The 8,221-nt window shown below is 59.9% G+C and overlaps 2 long non-coding RNA genes across 2 annotated transcripts; both read left to right on the forward strand.

Annotated features, from left to right (window-relative positions):
* Window positions 1-2,831: 2,831 nt before the first annotated feature.
* On the forward strand, window positions 2,832-5,735 carry LOC120235567. Its single transcript, XR_005529454.1, has 4 exons — window positions 2,832-2,943; window positions 3,302-3,583; window positions 3,710-3,861; window positions 5,690-5,735. It is a non-coding gene; the product is annotated as an uncharacterized LOC120235567 (long non-coding RNA).
* A 454-nt stretch (window positions 5,736-6,189) lies between these two features.
* Window positions 6,190-7,581, forward strand: LOC120235558. The gene is made up of 2 exons (XR_005529450.1): window positions 6,190-6,310; window positions 6,404-7,581. It is a non-coding gene; the product is annotated as an uncharacterized LOC120235558 (long non-coding RNA).
* Window positions 7,582-8,221: the final 640 nt, after the last annotated feature.

The raw sequence follows: 8,221 nt of genomic DNA on the forward strand, positions 1-8,221 counted from the left end.
TCATGTGATCCACCGGCCAGATGAGGGAGAGGGGGGTGCTGATAGAGAAGAGGGGTCTCCTTTGAATGATTTGTTTTACTCTGTAGGAGGCAAAGAGTAGAGGTGGTGCCCCTGTAGGAAGGGCTGGAGAAGTAAATGGAGTCCAGATGAAGAGAAGCTCATTCTGGTCAGAGTGATCGGGAATGGTTCAATGAGGGAGAAGATTGGAGCATGTTCTTGAAGGATCTGTAGACATTTGACAGTCAAAGAGGTGTAAAGGCTTTGAATGAAGCGGAGTGTTGGGAGTGCACTCTGGAAGGGGAGAGGGTGGAAGCCTTCACACCAGATGGGGAGAGGGTGGAAGCCTTCACACCAGATGGAGAGAGCGTGGAAGTCTTCACAACAGATGGGGAGAGCGTGGAAGTCTTCACACCAGATGGGGAGAGCGTGGAAGTCTTCACACCAGATGGGGAGAGCGTGGGAGTCTTCACACCAGATAGGGGGAGCGTGGGAGTCTTCACGCCAGATGGGGGGAGCGTGGGAGTCTTCGCGCCAGATGGGGAGAGCGTGGGAGTCTTCGCGCCAGATGGGGGGAGCGTGGGAGTCTTCGCGCCAGATGGGGAGAGCGTGGAAGTCTTCACACTCAAAGGGGACAGATGGGAAGTGAAACCTGAGAAGGGAGAGTGCGTGAGACGCCCAGGGCGCTGAGGATGGACTTTGGAGCTCCAAAGGCTGAGAAACGGAGCGTCGCTTTGAGTGAGCTGACTCCTGGAGTCCAGGCTGGAGGGGCAGGCCTGAGGTGCAGCTGACGGGGGCGGCCCGGGATCCCAGGGCCCACCAGCACTCGCTGTATGGTGGGGCGAGGGTCCTAAGATGGGGCTTGTGGCTCTTCTTGGGGGGAGGGGAACAGAGTGGTGGGAAGCCGGCTGTGGCCAGCACAGTGAGTGTGGACGGGGTTGGCTGTCTCCTCTTCCCTGGGCAGCAGCAGGACAGGCCTCCAGGTGCCAGGCACACTGCCAGCTCCCGCTGCAGAGGTGGCCTGGCTTGAGCAGGGGCCGGCCTCGGCTGGGGCCAGCCAGTTGCGGAAGGCCTTAGTCCCCTGGGGTGAAGGCTGTTGGGCACTGGCCTGGCGGGTCTGGAAGCCCGGAAGCCAGGCTGAGGCGGGCCTCCCACAGCCAGGGCACCTAGGGCAGGGGGGAAGCTCGTCCAGGCCACGTGGGTTGCTCACTTGTGGTTTGGGGGCAACATAGGTCCTTGGGAAGGACTGACAAGTCCGTCATTCATTCATTCATTCATTCATTCATTCATTCAATTCTTTTTGGTTTTTCATCCAGGTAGCAGATATTCATGGAGATGCTGTGTCAGAGACAGTGGAAAGCTGACCAGGGCCCCATGCAGCTCACACCCTGCAGAGGGAGACAGACAGGCCAACAGGACCTTCCATCCCAGAGTGGTAGCGGCAGCACCAGGGTGGGGAATGCAGGGAACTGAGAGAGAGAGAGAGGAGGGACATCTGTGCACCTCTGGTGTGGTCAGGGAGGGCTGCCTGGAGGAAGCAACGCCTAGGCGGAGACCTGGAAAGGAATGGGAATGAGTGGTGTGAACTGGGTGAGGGGGGGTGTCTGAGGTAGAGGGAAGAGGCAAGGATCTCAGGGAACACGGAGGAGCCCAGCTTCGAGCTGTGCCTGGAGGTCCTGGACCTCCCCCCCCCCCCCCCCGGGGGTGGACTTTTGATCCTCCTCCTCCCCGTGGTCACAGCTGCTGATAATCCCTCTCCTGGTGCCGATGGCCTTGGGCCCGGGGTGAGGCTGTGGCTGTGTGTGGGGGGGAGGGGGTAGCTCTGCTGTGGGGTCTGCGGTATCAGGGGCAGGGAACCCGGGGTCACTGACTCTGGGACTGAAGTCCTGGGTGTGTCTGGGAGGCTGCTTGGCCAGAGCATCTGGGCCTGTGGAGCCTGGAAGCTACCCGGCTCGTCTAGAAGGATGAAGGCAGCTGGAAACCCCAACAGAGTTAGCTGGGATTTGCATCTGAGAACCCAAAGATGATAAATGTCCTGCTGAATTCCGCGACTGGCCGGGCCGTGGGCGCCGGCCGGGGAGGGGCCCTCCCCATTGGCTGGTTGCTCCGCCTCAGGACCTTGCAGACGAGGGGCAAGGAGGTCCATGTCCCTCCTGACACCGGCCAGGGCTCCATTCTGCTGAGCGCCTTGGTCGACAGGCTGCAGGGCCCCGACCGTGCTGTGCGGGCCGTAGGTGCCCGGCCACCTGGCCTCCTGCCCGAGGCTCTGGCGGAGGATCTGATGACACGGATGCAGCAAAGGAGGCCCAGCAGGGCCCTCCCAACCCCCCAACGTGAAAGCCGGTCCCGGAGTGCCAGAAATGGACCCCAAATCCGTATTTCTCAGCGATCAGCTGCCTCGGGCCAGCGAGGCAGCGGTGTTCCAAGGAACGCGGGTCTTTTTCGGAGCAAGAGGGAGTGGTTTTTACATTGTCACCCTCTTCCGCGTCCCTCTGCAGCACCAGGCCTGCTGCGTGCCCGGCCGAGGGGAGGAGGTGTGACCATCTACACCAGCATCACGGCATTCGCGGAGCTGCCGGCAGAAGAGCGGTGGCCCGGGGATGCCTCTGAATCGTGCCGCTGAGGCTGACGCTGGGTCGGTTCGGAGGGTCCCACTCCCTGTCACCTGTGGGCGCACCCCTCTTCCTGGGTGTCTCTGCCGCCAGGCGTGAGGCTGGCCTTCAGCAACACGAGCTCTGATGTGCTGTCTTTCCGGGACGGCGTGGGCGAGTCCCCTCCACCCACTTGCTGGGTGCACAAGCCGGAAGACCAAGTGTCTGCGAGCAGAACGGGGAGGGCTGTGTCCCCAGAGGGGAGGCTGGGAGACAGTGTGCACGGAGGGGGCCAGCAGTGAGTCGTCTTGGACAGGTCAACAGCAGGAGGCAGGAGCTCTCCCTCCAGGCAGGGGTGAGTGGAGGCGGGAGGGCTGGTGGAAGAGACGTCAGCAGACCTTGGCTCCGGGCACTCCAGTATTTTTATTGAGAACTGTCAGCAGAAGCTCCTTCCAAAGGGTGTGGTCGGAGTTGGCAGCATCTGGCAGCTACCGCAGGGCTTTCCGGGCAAGAGGTTGGTGGAGGGAGGTCATGAGGTCCGAGAGGGATCGTCCCCCTCCCCAGTCGTCATCAGGCCAAGCCGGGAGGTCAGAGGATGTCTCGGTTCCCCGGGGAGCTGCATGCGGACGTGGTGTGCGGGCAGATCCCCTCCTGCCGCTGATCAGCTGGATGTGTGGCCCCGCGCAACTTGCGATTGGCTTTCCCTGTCGCAGGGTTGAGGAAGGTAAAGAAGAGCCATGATCCCTGCTCTTGAGGACCTACTGTGTTCCAAGCCCTCTGCGTGTCTCAGGTGATCGCCCCATCCTGGAGGTGGCCTCCGTCTCATTTCATGGAGGGCTCAGATGATGAGGCCAGGCAAGTTCATTAACGTGCTCAAGGCCGGGAGCCAGGAATCTGGACCGGGTCTGCGTGGCTTTAAGCCAGGGCTCTCTCTGTGGCACCGCATGGCTCTACTGTGTGTGGCCCTGTTCAGCTCGGCACCTCGGACGCAGCAGGTGCTCAGGAAACATCGGCATAAACCTCTCCTCCTTCCCTCCTTGAAGCCTCTCTTTCCTCCTCCCTCTGGGTGCACGCGGTTCCGCACACATTCACTGAGGCCTCATCTGTGCTCTCCTCTGCAGGGCAGCCCTGTTCCGGGAAGTGGCTCCTACCCTGCGGCTGCATTTCACAGCCCCCCCCCCTTCCTGGGGGTAGCTGACATGGTTGGAGATGGGGGTACAGGGAGGCGGGAATGGAAGCTATCGTGCAGTGGCCAGAACGTCAGTTGTACAAGGTGAGAATGTTCTTAAGGTCTGTTACACAACCACGTGCCTGTAGTTAATTCTACTGTCTGTAAGTGCAGTTACTATGGTAAATTTTATGCTGTGTATTTTTTTTTCACCATAGTAAGAACCAAACCCCAAAGCTGGATGTGTGATCTCTATCGAGAGGGCTCTCAGGGCGGAGGTGGGGGGCGGGAGGGCCGCAGGCTGGATGGAGCCCTGGGCCCCCCATGAGCCTGTGGAATGGCGCCCAGCCAGGAACACTGACGATGGATGTGTTCTGAGTGCCAAGAGGCCTCAGGTGTTGCTGTGTCAGGCCCCTGAGATTGTGGCTTGATCCTTGATGGTCACCGCAAAGGATCAAGGGGGCTTCAGAGATGAAGACCGGAGACCCCCTTCCCTCTGGGGTTCACAAGCGTCAGAGGGAATGTCAACCATGAGAGGCTGTGCCCCCAAGTGGGTGAGTACCTTCAGAGCCCAGGGAAGGATGTGGGGGTGCAGGAGGCGGTCTCATCCAGGACCGGAGAAGGACTCGTGGAGGAGGTAGCCAGGAAGAGGACATTTCAGAGCTGCTAAGGGGGAAGAGAGGCCTCTTGGGGAGGGAGCCCCAACTAGCAAAGCATGAGAGCTGAAGTCTAGGCAATGTGTTTGAGGACCCGGGGAGGCAGTGCAGGCAGGCCCCGCAGGACTGAAGAATGTGAGTTTGATTTTGTAGGCAGTGGGAGCCACAGAAGGTTACTGAGGGAGAGCATGCCGGATACACTGTGCTTCAGGCAGGCTTCTCCTGTTGCCGCGTAGAGGCTGCCAGGAGCAGGAGAGGGTAGATATGGGAGACCAGAGGGTGGTGGGGGACGGAGGGGAGGAGCCTAAGAGTGGAATCCCAGGTCCAGGAGACAGAAGAGGGGCAGTGGGGAGGGGAGGGAGCAGTGCAGATGGCATCTGTCCCCTCTTCCAGGCTGTGTGCTAGGAATGGGCGTGGCCCTTTCCATGAGGGCGGGAAGCCCAGAGAAGGGATCATAGGATGGCGGAGAAGCCAGTGCTAGGCTTTGTTGGTCCCAAGTAGGAGAATGTCCCTTCCCATTACCAGAGGCCGAGTCCTGAGCATCGGTGCCCGGGGCTCTGCCCTTCTCTTTGGCGAGGCCTGGGGGCCTGTCACCCGCGTGCTGGCCGCCGGAGCCCCGCACGCCTGCTGCCTGGTGGGTGCCCAGTGGAGGCTCCCGGAGCTGGTGACGGTTTGTGGCTGCAGTGACTGCAGAGTCTGAACACGTACAGCCACGAGGTGAAGAAAATGATGCCGCGAACATGCCCTCAGGGAGCGTCCATGGGGTGTTTACTGCCTTGAAAAAAAATCCACAGAATGTGCCAGGCTTTGCAGCATTTACAAGAAATCTACCTTGCAAATAAGTTTCCAAAATAACCTCTGCCACAGCCCTGCACGGTGCTCGCCATCTGCGGGGATGGGGTGTGGATGTGTGTGCGCAGCCTGAGCTCCAAGCCCGTCACTGGGGGAAGGGCCGAGGCATGGTGTGGACGAAGGTCTCCTGGTCACCTGTGAGAGATGGCATCTCACGGCCCGTGGCACCAGGGGCAGAGGACGCCAGGGAAGACGGAAGCCTCTAGGGGCTGGGGGAAATGGCCTGTGCACGGGGTTCACGAGGACCTTAGGGCTCCCGCAGGCAGAGTGAGCCCGCAGAGGCTGACCCCGTCCCTGCCGGGGTTCTGGTGCAGTCACCTAGCCCCCCTGCCCAGGACTTCTTGACTTCCTTTCTCGTTTCCCACTGACCACGCCCCATGGCCCGAGCTGTAGGGTCGGAAGCGGAGCCTGTCTGTCCTTTGCAGGGAGAAGAAGGGTCCTGAGTGTCCGCAGCACAAGGAAGGAAGGACGATGAGTCCCCGGACGCTGAACAACCCTTCAGACCACACGAACTGCCTCAAACTGAGCCGGGCGCCTTCCCCAGACCCGTGCCCTTGGACTGGACTAAGCTGCCGTTGCCCCGGCTCCTCCATCGTCCCCACACCCACATCGCATCAGGGTGCTGACGCCACCCCGGAAGGGTCCTCCATCCCATCCGCACCCGCCCCCCCCCGCCCCAGCTCCCCGCTGGGCTGTGCCAATCTCTGGACTTGTCAGCCGGGTCGGTCTGTCCTTCCTCCACACGGTCCCCAGGGCGATGCTCCTGAGACCCATCTGCACGCCCGGCTGTCTCACTGATGCCTACATAACTTCACTGACCCCTTCCATCCACAAGATGAATCTCCATGTTCAGGGGGAGGGGGTCTGGATGTCCCGTTCCCATGTCATTCACAGAACTTTGCATCTTTGTGGTCCCCCAGGCCCGCGTGCAACTCCGTGTATTTTCATGCATTGCTCTTCCGGGTGGAAGGCCTCCGCCTCTCCCCCGCCAACCAGACCTGGCGATGGGTGGGGTAGCAGACCCAGAGTTGACGGCATATTGGCAGGTGAGTGACCCACGGCTCGCCCTTTGGTGAAGGGGCTGGTGGGTGTGTATGTGTGCGTGGTGTGCACGCCTTTGCACTTCCGGCCCACTGCAGGCTGCAGCCCGTGGCAAGTGCGCCGCATCCAACCAATCCTGCCAGCTGGGCCCCCGCCCCGCTCTGCCCATTGCAGCAAGACATCTAGTCACACTGGCCAGCGCCACCCAGCATGAGCCCTTGAGAAATGCGTTCATAAGCCCAGCATCATGGACCTGCCAGGCCGGCCAGGTGCGGAACCTGAGCAACGGCACTTTGCACAGGCTGGCCCTCAGGTGGGCACAGCGCCAGTCACTTCTCCGGGAGCAGCTGGGCCAGTCTTCTGCGGTATGATAACCGGGGCTTCTGGGAGGAAGCATCTGTGAAGGCTTCAGCCGGGGAACTGTCTTTGCTGGCCACTGTCGCTCCGTGGGCACAGAAAAGGCCACGGCCAGCCTCCTGGGGCTGGTGTACAGCCACCTCGCTGCTCCTCTGGCTAGAGTCCTCCATGCCTGGCACCTGTCCTCACCCATTCTCGCTGCAGCTCAGAGAGGTGGATGGTCCCACCCCGTGAAAGATCGGGACACTGAGGATTAGCAAGGGGACTCACAGGGGCTCGTGGCCGGAACTAAACTTGGGTATCTGACTCTCAAACTTTGTCCCCTTCTGTTACACTTTCTGTTCCTGGGGACTCACCGCCGCCTGTCTCTCTTGGCTCCTCCCCAGCTGCTCCTCTGAGGCCCTTATGTCATGTGGGCAGCCAACAGCTGCTAGAGGCTTCCTCTGTGCCGGAATGGGGTAGACTACAGAAGTGGCCACGGATGCTTCCCCTCCCCCATTCACACCTCCTTGACCTGTTACTTTGGGAGCCCTCTCATCCTGCCTCTGAGCATGGCCTCATGACTTGTTTGGCTGATGGGATGTCAGCAAACGTGTGTAAGTAGAGGCTTGAGAAGCACGCCCCGTGGGACTGGTCCTTTCTTGCTGCTCTTGGAACTCTGCTCCCTTGTGAAGAAGCCCGGGCCAGCCTTCTGGAAAACCAGAGGCCCGTGGCCCAATTGCATCTGTTCCTCATTTGACAGCCTGCCAACTGCCAGACATATACGTGTGGCAACCTGGACCATCCAGCCAGCGGCTGCCCACCAGCTGACCACAGGCACGAGAGAGAGCCTGGGAGAGATCAGTGGAATCAGCTTAAACACGAGAACTGCCCAGCTGACCCACAAAATCATGCGCTAAATAGACACGTGTTGTTTTAACCACCACATTACAGGGTGGTTTGTTACGCAGCAAAAGCTAACTGATAGAAGATATTGCATTTCATTTATTATTGAATCACTTCACACAACCATTTCATCGTGCTCATGGGTATGAGTCAGAGATTTGGAAAGGGTACAGGGAGAATGACACGTCCTGGCTCCATGCTGTCAGGAGCCTCAGCTGGGAGGACTCCAGGGCTGATGACTTGGGGTACTGACAACTGGGGACGGGAAGAATCTGGAGGTGTCTTTGCTCACTTCCGGTGGCTGAGATTGTCAGCTGGTACCGCAGCAGGAGAGCTGCTTGTGGGAGCAGCGACACGTGGGTTTTCCATGTGGCCTGAGTTTCCCAAAGTCACGGCGGTTTCCGCGTAGCTAGACTTTAATGGAGGCCCAGAGCTCTAAAGGCAAGTCCACCTGCTAATAAGGGGGAAGCTCCCTGATGTTTACAACCGTGTCTTGAAGTCACACGGCATCACTTCTGCTGCCTTCTCTTGGACACAGGCCGGTCATCAGTTCTCCGCCCCCCTCTGCCTCCTCTGATTCAGGGGAAGGGAATTCAGCTACTCCTTGATTGGGGAGCAGCACTCAGGGTGGGAAATATATTGCAGTCAGTTTCGGAAGGTATAGTCCATCACCC

This window comes from Hyaena hyaena, unplaced genomic scaffold, assembly GCF_003009895.1.
Source record: "Hyaena hyaena isolate Hyena2069 unplaced genomic scaffold, ASM300989v1 scaffold_129, whole genome shotgun sequence".
In the NCBI taxonomy this organism is placed as follows: Eukaryota; Metazoa; Chordata; class Mammalia; order Carnivora; family Hyaenidae; genus Hyaena; species Hyaena hyaena.